The sequence below is a fragment of the Crinia signifera genome, chromosome 5 (genome assembly GCF_055691185.1).
Source record: "Crinia signifera chromosome 5, ASM5569118v1, whole genome shotgun sequence".
NCBI lineage: Eukaryota > Metazoa > Chordata > Amphibia > Anura > Myobatrachidae > Crinia > Crinia signifera.
The window spans coordinates 44,555,314-44,567,656 of record NC_139221.1 but is presented as its reverse complement, the minus strand read 5'-3'; the positions used below and the strand labels follow the sequence as shown (position 1 = coordinate 44,567,656).

The following is a 12,343-nucleotide window of genomic DNA, read 5'->3' as shown; positions in this document are numbered from 1 at the left end:
CAGATGACGCTGTGCTCGCCGTCCGTCCGTGTGCAGGGACACCCGGACGGCGTGCAACAGTACCCCCCCCTTGAGGAAGGGTTAACAACCCTTTCCCACCAGGTTTATCGGGGAATTGCCGAAAAAAGGCCCTCCTAAGATTGGGTGAATGCAAATCTACATCGGAAACCCAGGACCTCTCTTCGGGACCAAATCCCCTCCAGTGTACCAGAAACTGCAAGGAACCTCTCACAAGTCTAGAATCGAGGATCTTTTCCACGCGGAACTCCTGTTGCCCCTGCACCATCACTGGGGCGGAGCCATTCCTCAGTCTGCGAGGAAATCTCTGTGAAAACACCACCGGCTTAAGAAGCGAAGCATGAAAGGTACTCGAAATCCTGAGGGACTTAGGTAAAGCAAGACGGAATGCTACCGGATTAACCCTCCTGACAATCCGAAAAGGCCCAATGAACCGAGGCCCTAACCTTGCTGATGGTTGGTGAAGCTTTATATTACGGGTGGATAGCCACACCCAGTCACCAACTTTGAAAGAGCAAGGCCGTCTGGATTTGTCAGAGAATACCTTCTCTCTGAAAGCAGCTTCTTTAAGGGCCAAGTGGACTTTCCTTCATACGACTTTGAGGCGAGAGGCAGCTGACGAAGAAGAGCCAGAGGCATTCGGTCCCAGAGAATTAGCCCGTGGATGGAATCCGTAGACTGCAAAAAAGGGCGACGTCTTAGAGGCTGAATGCTGTGCGTTATTATACGCAAATTCGGCCAACGGCAAGAAACTAACCCAGTCATTTTGAAGTTTGGAAGCAAAAATCCTCAGATATTGTTTAAGAGACTGATTAAGGCGTTCTGTTTGTCCATTGGCCTGTGGATGGAATGCGGAAGTTAGGCTGATCTTCACCTTTAAGGCAGCACAGAACATTCTCCAAAACTGAGCCACAAACTGTGGACCCCGGTCGGACACAATATCACTGGGAAATCCGTGCAGGCGAAAAATGTGTTGAAGGAATAGCGTGGCCAACTCTTTAGCCGAGGGCAACTGCCTTAAAGCCACGAAGTGCGCCATCTTAGAAAATCTATCGATGACGACCCAAATGACTTGACAGTGTGATGAGACTGGAAGACCCACAATAAAATCCATGGCCAGATGGGACCAAGGCCTGCCTGGGACGGACAAAGGCAACAACTCTCCCAATGGTCGAGAACGTGGAACTTTATGTCGGGCACACTCAGGACAAGACAAGACAAAGTCCTTGCTGTCCCTGGCCATCCCTGGCCACCAGACCACTCGGGATAATAAAGCAAGGGTTTTATACACTCCTGGGTGACCCGAAATCTTAGTATCATGGCATTCTGCCAACACTCTGCGTCTCAATGAAGGAGGAACTAACAGTTTATTCTCCGGAGTTTGGGCTGGAGCTTGCCCTTGAGCTTGCCGGAGAAGACCCTCCAAGGTCTGGCTAACTCCGGCATGGATACAGGATGAAGGAATGATGGATCCAGACTTGATCCCACCTTCTTGTTGAGGAACAAAACATCTGGAAAGGGCATCTGCCTTAATGTTTTTTGATCCAGGGACATAAGAAATAATGAAATTAAATCTCATAAAGAAGAGTGCCCAACGGGCTTGGCGAGCGTTCAGTCTTTTGGCTGATTCAATGTATTGTAGATTCTTATGATCGGTTAAGACCAGAATCTGATGAACAGCTCCTTCCAGTAACTGACGCCATTCATCAAAGGCCCACTTGATGGCAAGTAACTCCCTGTTGCCCACATCATAATTGGACTCAGCTTGAGAAAATTTTCTGGACATATATGCACAAGGGTGGAACTGTAGTGTTTCTGGATCTCTCTGCGAGAGGACCGCCCCGGCCCCTACTTCAGAGGCGTCAACTTCTACCACAAATGGTAGATCGGGGTTGGGGTGTTTAAGAACTGGAGCAGAAACGAAGGCCTGCTTCAACGTCTCAAAGGCCTGTTCTACTCGAGGACTCCACAATGATGGATCCGCCCCTTTTTTGGTCAGAGCCACCAAGGGTGCCACAATGGACGAAAAGGCGTGAATGAAACGCCTATAATAATTTGCGAACCCAAGGAACCGCTGGATAGCTTTTAAATTAGTGGGCCGAACCCAATCCACAATGGCTTGTAATTTCTTGGGGTCCATTTGGAACCCACGAGAAGAAATTATATACCCCAAAAAAGAAACCTGGGTCACCTCAAATTCGCATTTTTCAAGCTTAGCGAAAAGCTGATTTTCCCGCAGCTTCTGCAAAACCTGGCGTACCTGTGTCCTATGCGAGTCCAAGTCTCGGGAAAAAATCAAAATATCGTCCAAATAGACCACTACAAATTTCCCCAAGAATTCCCGAAGGACGTCGTTGATAAAATCCTGAAAAACGGCTGGGGCATTGGAGAGGCCGAACGGCATTACCAGGTACTCATAGTGCCCCGTCTGAGTACTGAACGCCGTTTTCCACTCGTCCCCTTCCTTGATTCTAATGAGGTTATAAGCCCCCCTAAGATCGATTTTGGAAAAGATGGTAGCAGATCGAAGTTGGTCAAAAAGGACTGTAATCAAAGGAAGGGGATAGGTGTTTTTCACCGTAATCTTATTGAGAGCACGGAAATCTATGCATGGCCGCAGGGAACCGTCTTTTTTTTCTACAAAAAAGAAACCGGCACTGAGAGGTGATTTAGAGGGCCGAATAAAACCCTTTGAAAGACTCTCTCTGATGTATTCATCCATAGCCTTAGTCTCCGGGACTGATAAGGCATAAAGCCTGCACTTGGGTAATGAAGCGTTGGGAACCAACTGGATGGCACAGTCGTATGGACGGTGTGGCGGCAAACTGTCGGCCTTGCCCTTAGAAAAAACGTCTAAAAAATCTTGGTAAGGGACAGGGACCCCTGCTAAAGAGGTGGATCTTGCAGGGAGTGCGATCTGAAGGCACTGTTGCTGGCAAGTGGGACTCCAATGGGTAATTTCCCCCAGATGCCAATCAATGGTGGGATTGTGTTTTCTCAACCATGGAAAGCCCAACACGATGGGCACAGAAGGACAAGAAGTTATCAGGAAAGTAATCTCCTCCTGGTGAAAAATACCAATGGTCAACTGCAGAGGAGGAGTCTGGAATAAAATAGCCCCATTGGAGAGCACCCCTCCATCTAAACCCCGTAGGGTAATGGGCACAGGAAGCCGAAGTTGGGGAATCCCCAAATTCTGGGCGGTGGCAGCATCGAGAAAGTTACCAGCCGCACCACTATCAATGAAAACTGACCCAGCCCAATTGCATCCTTGAAAGGATATGTAGCCAGGAACTAGTAACGAATCTAGAGAGGAAAATAGCTGAAGGCCGAAGTGAACCCTCTCTTCGTTCACTTGGCCCGGCCTTTTACTGGCCTATTGGGACAATTTTTTAGAATATGACCCTTGCACCCACAGTATAGGCAAAGTCCTGAACTCAGTCGGCGAGCTCTTTCCTCCGGGGAAATGCGAGCTGCCCCAAGTTGCATTGGCTCCTCACTTTCCTCAGGGGTTACCGATACAAAAGGAACCACCCGGGTGAGAGAGCCCCGTTCAGACCTCCGCTCACGGAGGCGACGATCAATTTTAATGGCTAATTCCATTAATTTGTCCAGAGTTTTAGGAGCGGGGTATTGAATGAGACAATCCTTAATTTCGTCAGCCAGACCACAATGAAATTGGCTGCGTAACGCGGGATCATTCCATCCGCAGTCATTTGCCCATCGGCGGAACTCAGTACAATAAGCCTCAGCTGGGTCTTTCCCTTGTTTAAGGGCCCTGAGATGAGTCTCTGCTGAGGCTTCCCGGTCGGGGTCATCATATAACAACCCAAGGGAACTGAAAAAACTGTCAAGCGAAGACAAAGCTGGGCTGTCAGAAGGCAGTCCAAAGGCCCAGGTCTGGGGGTCACCCTGCAGTAAAGATATTACTAAACCGATACGCTGGGCCTCGGACGAGAAAGAGCGCGGTTTGAGCTTAAAATACAATTTGCAGCTCTCCCTGAAGTTAAAGAAAGTTTTGCGATCCCCAGAGAACCGATCAGGAAGGTTCATCTTGGGGTCTGAACCTCCTGTTTCTGGGGGCCTCATCCTTTGCTCTTGTGAAGCCACCTTTAACAACAATTCCCGCACCATCTGGGTAAGCCCCTGGAGCTGATCCGAGAAAGTCTGGGGAGTGGTACTCATAATACGAAATCACCCAAAAAACAACAGGAGGACTTATAAGACCAAATATAGTCTGTCTTTAAATTTTATGGCCGGTTATAATGTTACGGTGCCCTGGCCTGGGTACCAGGGACAATACGGGTTCCAGACGGTGAGATGATAAGGCGTGAGCCCACAGCCGGGACCGCCTGGTTAGGACGGCCACAGCGGGTCCTACACTCTCTCTGTTGAGTCCCCGAGGCAGAGGGCAAACCCCTGCGGAGCTAGGCTTCACCTGTGGCCGCCGCGTTCGAAGGAGCGAGTTAAGCCCGCTCCGACCCCGATGCAGCCAGGTCTTATGTGATGACAAGGGGTAAGCGATCGCCACGGGGAACACTCAAGAGGACAAGCTGACTACTGGACCTAACTGGAAACTGGCCCCTAACTGCCGGCACCAGGCCAAGACGGGGAGTGCGACCTAGTCGCAGACACCAGCGGATAGAAGGGAGTCCCCACGAATACTCAAAAGGGACTGTGACTCCCAAAGCAGGGACCAGGAACAACGGTGACACTCCTGCCTAAACAGAACACTAATGACAGACGGGGGCCAGGGAACATATACAAGAAGACGGGGACAAGAATATAAAAGAGAATAACCAAGGACAGGCCCGCGGAGGGGCTTAGCCACGGAGGGCCAGAGAACCGAAGGAGATAAAGACCAGAGCTCCACTGGAGCACTTACGTGACCCACGGAAGATGGAGATAGTGGGTCCACTGCAGGCTCACGGGCTGACGATGAAATACAGCAGAGGAGTCTGGTGAAGAACTGGAATCAAGGGATCCACAGGCAAACACAGCTGACAGGCTGGGAGACCAGGCAGGCTGCAATGGCGATCTGCAGCCAGGAGAACTGGGACCAAAGACCCAGGGGACCGGAGAGTGATAGCAGGTAGCACAGGGTGCATAAAGCTATAACCGGCGTCTGTGCCCAGCAGACGCCGGCTATTTATTCAAATCTCGCGCCGCCTGACTGACGTCAGGCGCGCGCGTTGCTGGCTGCCGGGCGGAAGCTCGGGGACGTTGCCTAGCAACGCCCCGACGCTTAGCCTCCGAGCGAGGCTTGGGACGCTGCTCGGCAGCGTCCCCCGCCGTGTCAGATGACGCTGCGTCTGCAGCGTCAGATGACGCTGTGCTCGCCGTCCGTCCGGGTGCAGGGACACCCGGACGGCGTGCAACATACACTAGAAGCCATTCCCATCAATGGGAACTTAATGAATAGGCTGCATTCTCCTGAGTATATGTCCATCCCACAATATGGCTATTTCCCTGGATATGGATGACAGCTGCTCTTTAATGGCGATATGTACTAAGCCGTGAAAAGTGATACAATGGAGAGTGATAAGCCACCAACCAATCAGCTCCTACCTTCCATTTTTCAAACACAGACTGTAACATGATAGGTAGGAGCTGATTGGCTGATTGTTTATAACTCTCCATTTTATCACTTTTCAAGCTTAGTACATCGGCACTAAGTGCTTATTTGCAGGCAAGGTGAAGGTGAAGGGAAGGAAGCTCCTATGGGGCCCACAGCTGAAAGGGGCTCACCTTCCCTGTCAAAGTAACGTCCTATATACCTTTTTTCACCATCGGGTGGTACATAGTGGCCAGTACTAACTTTTGATATGGGGCCCACAAAGATCTAGTTACGCCACTATTTTCAGGACCCCATTCCATTATTTTTTTGACCGAGATGTTTTGTTGTTTAGTAATAGTAAACTTTGACTGAGACCCATTTATACCACATACAGCAATCCCCCACCAGTGCCGAAAGCTAAAAAAAATTACCAATCAGTGCAGCCAATAAATCAGGGCAAGTAAGTCATACTTCCATTGTATATGTGAGCAATAACAGCTTCACTACATACATAGCTGCGTGAGCAGACAGGCATTACTTAGTCCAACAGCATTTACAGCTCCTGACTACAAGTCCTATGGAACTAAAGGCCCCCATATACTATATGATTTGAGCCCGATTTCACCCAAAATCGCATGTGTAGACATCCTGTCCAACCCGATGCGTGGTCCCTTGCGCATCGGATCAGATTCGGGAGGTCAGACCGGCTGCACATAAGATTTGCTAAATATTATGTGCAGCCGGAGCCGGGCGGCGGACGCAGAGATGCAGCGGGCGGTGGACGCCGCAAGCGTGCAAGGGAAGCTGGACAGCTGGGTGGCGGACACAGAGGCGGCGGGGGAAACCAGTGAGCCGGCAAGAATACAGAGAGCAAAAAAAAAATGAATGGGCAGTCAGTGATTGGCTGAAAGCTCTCAGCCAATCAGTGGCTCCCCATTCATTATAATGGGCTTTTTTTTTCTTGCAACTTCCAGCTTGGCTCCCTGCTCGGCTCACTTTTCCTCTCGCTCACATCCCCCCAACTTTTTATAAGTATGATTGTCTGATATTAATCAGGTATAAACACGTGCATCGTTTTAGCAAAGAATAGTAACACGCAGGCTGAGAGTGTTGATATGTATCTATCTTCCAACTACATTTGCCGACTTGTAGGATTCGATTCATTGTGGGATGTTTTCATGAAAGAAAACACGGCTGTCAAATGTCTGTCTGTCCATCTACACCAGGAATGTCCAACCTGCGGCTCTCCAGCTGTTGTGAAACTACACATCCCAGCATGCCTGGCCATAGTTTTAGCATTCCCTAATAGCAAAACGGTGGCAAGGCATGCTGGGTAGTGTAGTTTTACAACAGCTGGAGGGCTGCAGGTTGGACATGCCTGATTTAGAGTATATAACAAAGACGGGCACTAGTTACATCAATTTCAGAAATCAAGGCACATTTCGGAAGCATTTAATACCTCTTTACACCGTGTCCCGTGTCCATTTACATGGGACTTCTACCCAGGTCCAGGGTGGAAAACGGCAGGACCTGGGTAGTGGGCAGCATAATCGGGTATGCCAGGTTTGACCCGGCTCCTGTTTACAGCAATGAGGATGCCCAACCGGTCAGTATGAAGGTTGGGTGGAGGTGCACACAGCCTCCACTGCTGTCTGCTGTACTGTGCAGCCTGTGTGCGGCAGCATCCAATCACCTTACGGATGGGGCTAGTGAGGTGCATGGAGGCTGGGGGCAGCCCAGCAGCTTACCTTGGTGTTGGGCTTGCCCCCAGCGCAGTGGTCCGGCGCTCCGGTGCAGCAATCCAGGCGCATGGAGATGATGTCATCCTCCAAGCACCGCCCCCATTTACACTGCGGGTCAGTACCACAGTGTAAATGGTGCAAATCCCGGATCCGACCTGGCTTGGAACCGTGTTCCAAATACCGAGTCAGATCTGGAATTTTGGTGTAATAGGGTTATTACTTAAATAGTGGGAACAACAACTATTAGGTGTATTCAGTGTTGGGGGGGGGGGGGGGGGGGGGCGGCGCAAGCAGCACCGATAGCTCACTGTCAGTATGCAACTCACCCCAACTAAGGGGGGGGGGGGGGGTATTTATCAAAGCTTGGAAAGAGATAAAATTAGAAGAGCTTAAGTACCAACCAAATAATTCCTAACTGTCAACGTCAAACACAGGCTGCAAAATGTAATAGAGAAGCTGATTGGCTAGTCATTTATCTTTCACAAATGTACCTCTCTACAAACTTTGATACCCCCCTAAGTTTACTGCTTAAAAGTTGTTTACACATCCACAGAAAAGAATATTAATAATAATAACAATCATGAGAGAATTCGGCAAAATGAAACTGGCTGATGCACTGCGAGCAAATATTTACATACATCATCGTTTGTATAACGTTGCATTGTTTGCCCTTTTTACCATTACAGGCTTACTCAGACCTGATTCTCATTGAGGCCAAGAGACAATGACGTTTCTTAGGAAAGGCCTTAGAAAGTTTTATTTCATCTGTGCCACCGTATATGTAACACACAGCTACTTCTCTTTATAATGCCTGATAAGAATGTGGTAAAACAGGTAAAGTAGGAGCTAGAGAAACTCCTGGAAGTTGTATATAATAGTGCTGTTATATTAACTATTTACATAAGAATGGGCATACTGGAAATAACATATAGGGAGGTATTAAATTCCCGCGTGGGAATTTCCACTGCGGCAGGATATTAGTACGACAACGGCACACTTTTGGGCTGCATTCGTTAGGTAGACCCTATTAAGGTCGACAACTAATGCCGCTTTCAGACCGCAAATGCAGGGTCGCACCGGGACTTTGAAACGGATCAGTCCCAATTGCATAAGTGAACCGGCAATATTGGCAGTTCGCTGAGGTCATGTGGGGGAGCGGGGGAGCGGCATCGGGGGCAGGGGAGGAGGCAGTGCTCCAAGCCCTGCCTCCTCCTTTGTGTGAACGGGAAACGGGTTGCTCGACCCCTTTAACCCGTTCACACTGCACAGCAACGAGCCGGTAACAACCCTTCTTTTTTCCCGGGTTGGTCTTGCTGTGCTGCTACCGGTTAGCTGTAACTGGTAACCCCTTTCACATCGCACAAATTACCAGGTCGAACCAGCAAGAAATCGACATGAACCCGGTCATTTTGTGCGATGTGAAAGGGGTATGAGCTATCAGTTTTGGGCCTATTGTATTTTTCAGAAACCTTTGCAGGAAGTACATTCTGTGCATCATTGTATGTATACCTGCTATGTAACAACAGCATAGAGGTTTCACAGAAAAAAGGCTAACTAGCGCTACAGATCACAGGAACTATTATTGTCCATGGAGACTTCAGCTTGATCCCTATTTACCAAACTCAAAAAAAGCTTATCAGCTATATGGTTATGGAGATTTTTGATAGGATCCATCTCCCGTAGCCTCTGTCCAGCACTGAGGCATTACACAAACTAACACTATGCATATGCCCAGTATCGGTTACTGCAAAGGGTGTGGTATAGGGGTCCGACAGTCGGGAACCTGACAGTCATTAGCCCGACGTCGGGATCCCGATTGGCCGGACTCAGACAGCATGGTGAGCGCAACAAAGCCCCTTGCGGGCTTGCAGCGCTCGCCACGCTGTGGGCACGGTGGCTCACTACGCTCGCCACCTATTCTATTCTCCCTCTATGGGGGTCGTGGACCCCCACGAGGGAAAATAGAAGGTGGCCGTCGGGAACCCGGCTGTGGGTGTTTTGACAGTCGGGATCCCGACGTTGGGTAAATGACTGTCGGGACCCCGTCCGGCACCCACTGCAAAGGGGGCTTTTCAAAACAAAAGACTTTACCAATGTGTGGGGGAGAGACAGACCTATCCCTGTAGAAATTGTTAGTACATGGGATAATCAATGCTGTCCCTGCAGAAACTGTAAATACATAATGGAGATTATGAAAGCGCTGTTCCTGTAGAAGGTTAGTACATAGCAAGGATTGTGTAAAGGGGAGGATTTAGCAACTCTGAAGCTGGCTACACACTGGAAGACATTTTGAATAACAATTTTGTGTATAAGCGCCTTGAGTCCTGTTGGAGAAAGTGCGCTATATGAATGAAACTTACTATATTGCGCAAACTAGATCGTTATTGATGTGCACTCGTTATTGATGTGCACTCGTTATTGATGTGCACTCGTTATTGATGCGTACTTAAGATTCAAGGGCGAGATTCAATTGTTGTTGGCGCCGGCTGCCAATAGACGGTGCCTAACAGACCTATTCAATTGTTTCTCCATTCGCACATGATCCGCTGTCAGTGCCGGCATGTTGGCTCGCACCCCCCTGGGGCAGTGAATGAAATGAAAAAAGTGCTCAAACTGGACTTTTTATATTGTGGCCATAACTTTGGTTGGGTTTAGCTGCTTTAACCATGGGGCAACTTCTCCCCTCTCTCTCCAAGAGTTGAAAAACGTTCCCCACAAAATGATTATCTCTGCTGCAATGTCACTGAAAAATTCTACAGCACGTCCGCGATGTTAGATATATAAACCCCTTTGTTTTCAAACAATCAATTTATTAACAGCCATCTTATTAACACATTCTACCATATGAAAGCCTTCCTAACCAGGCTCCCACAAGTGCTGGTAGCCATTTTTATCAGTGATGCATGAGACACACAGCACCTCATACCTCTACCATCTCTCTTACTTCTATTTAATAACAATTATGTCCTCCATTGTGAGTAGGCAATGGATAAACTTTGAAGGGTTTTCAAAGCATATAATATAGGGACCACTAAACAATGTCCACCATACACTACACCGAGGTATCGCATGCAACCTCGCATGTGATACCTCGGCAGGAGCCCTCTGGGCCCCCGGCGGCTAGGATCCCATACGATACCCCGTATATGGTAATTTCACGTATGTTGTACCATATGTGATCAGAGCCATGGCTGCAGGATCCGACAAATCCTTGTGGCAGCCATGGAGGTCTCGGAATCCAATCTGATGCATCGGATTAGAATAGGAGGCAAATCACATACGATATGGCACTTTTCACACGATTTATCGAGTCGATGGGTTGAAATCGTGTAAAAACGGGCCATATGGTACTAGTGTACAGCTATATGTCATTTACAATGGCAAATTATGCTCGACTGTACTTCTGCTTTTCACACATAACTAAGCATGAAGAAGTGTATACCAGGAACTGTTCATATATCAATGTTAGGTGTTTTTCAGACTTTCTTTTGGTCATTGACATGCATAAGTAAAGTTTTTGGCAAACAGGAGTCCCCTCCATCCATCTTTACATACTGTCCCATACATATCCCAGCTTGCACTAATGGAAGCACAAATGTATAAGAAGATATTTGGAAAACAACTACATTCTCTACACAAAATCCTGTGTATTCCCAACCATCAACCAGAATAATCCGAATTAGCATCAAAGACTGTAAAGAGCAACACAATTGTTACGAATGGCCACCATGGAGAGAGAGAACATTTAACCCTTTCGTCTCACTGCAACTCCCAGCAGCACACGTTATACGTGGATTCCCATTCAGCAGAGCAATGGCACAATCACAGGGGCGCATAACAGGTGCCCAGGCAGAGAACGAGAGACAGAATAACCACGCGGGAGGGCGCAGAGCTCCAGCTACTTACTCCTCGATCTGTTGGTTACAGCGAGTCCCTGCAGCGGCCGGGAGCAGCCAGGATAGAAGGCAGCAAGGTGTGGATGGAATGGGAAGGCGAGGTGTCCCTGTCCGGTAGTCCTGCAGCGAGAATGCCTGGCACAGAGAGGGAGCAGCAGCGGTCGCCCCTTCCCCTGCTGCAGCCGGTCACTATGAGGAACTATCTCTATCACAAGAACAGGGCTTGGTAGGGATTGTCAGCTACACTTCCTGGTGTGTAGCTGCACTGCTGAATTTGCATAGGGTTTTACAGGCTAGGGGGCAAGGAAAGTTCTTAACCAAGGGAAATTAAGTTAATTGTGATGGTGGTGCAAGAGAGGCATTATTGTCTTATTGTCTGTTTTGGGAGGGATCCTTTGTGTATAAGCACATACAGTATCTGGCCACCATAGGGAACATTCTGGGCCCAGGGCTATTGTAGCATTGGGAGTAAGTATGTATTTTCAGGGGTATTTTTTTGTATAAACTATGTGGGGAATTATTATTTCATCAATCAATCACTATGTTAAGACAGAAGCCTCGTTACATATAGAGGTGGCGTTTAACCATTGGCGTACCCACCGCAACAAGCGTACATAGCTGTCCAAGAGAATTTAACTTGTGGGTGCAAATCCCCAACTGATGATGCTGACAATTGTCACTTGGCTGATTCATTCCTGATCCATCCCACTGATACTGTGGGCCTTATTCTGGTTGATTCGGTCGGATGCATATTTTCAGACAGGAACCGAGCGTTCTTAGCCCCGCCTTCCGTACGGATCGCTCACATCGTCCGAATGCGGTAAGACGCCGACGGAACGGACCGCAAGTGGATTTTTCATGTGAACACCTCCTCCATCTGTGGGAACCTCCCCCATCATTCGATGGTCGCAGATGAATGCAGGACCGAGTGGTCAGGCAGCACCGAGTGCTCCAGACCACTCGGGCATTTCTCCATGCAAAAGCAGGGATATGGGCGGGCAGCTGGCATCCGGCTATGTCATATGTCCGCCCCCCACACGTGCATCAGGGCCGCATTACCATACGTACGCCAAGTGTTTTCATGGGAATGGGAGTGTATGCATATGGTAATGAGCCCAAACAGCCCTTCA

At 48.7% G+C, this 12,343-nt stretch overlaps 1 protein-coding gene across 2 annotated transcripts in view; it reads right to left on the bottom strand.

Moving 5' to 3' along the window:
- LYN (LYN proto-oncogene, Src family tyrosine kinase) overlaps window positions 1–11,459 on the bottom strand; it is an 87,075-nt gene extending 75,616 nt beyond the window's left edge. The window contains exon 1 of one of the 2 annotated variants that reach the window (XM_083187110.1): window positions 11,224–11,459. The gene's annotated coding sequence lies outside the window, so the exon portion shown is untranslated. The remainder of the gene's footprint in view (window positions 1–11,223) is intronic. The other variant, XM_083187109.1, reaches the window with a different exon arrangement.
- Between the last annotated feature and the right edge of the window lie 884 nt (window positions 11,460–12,343).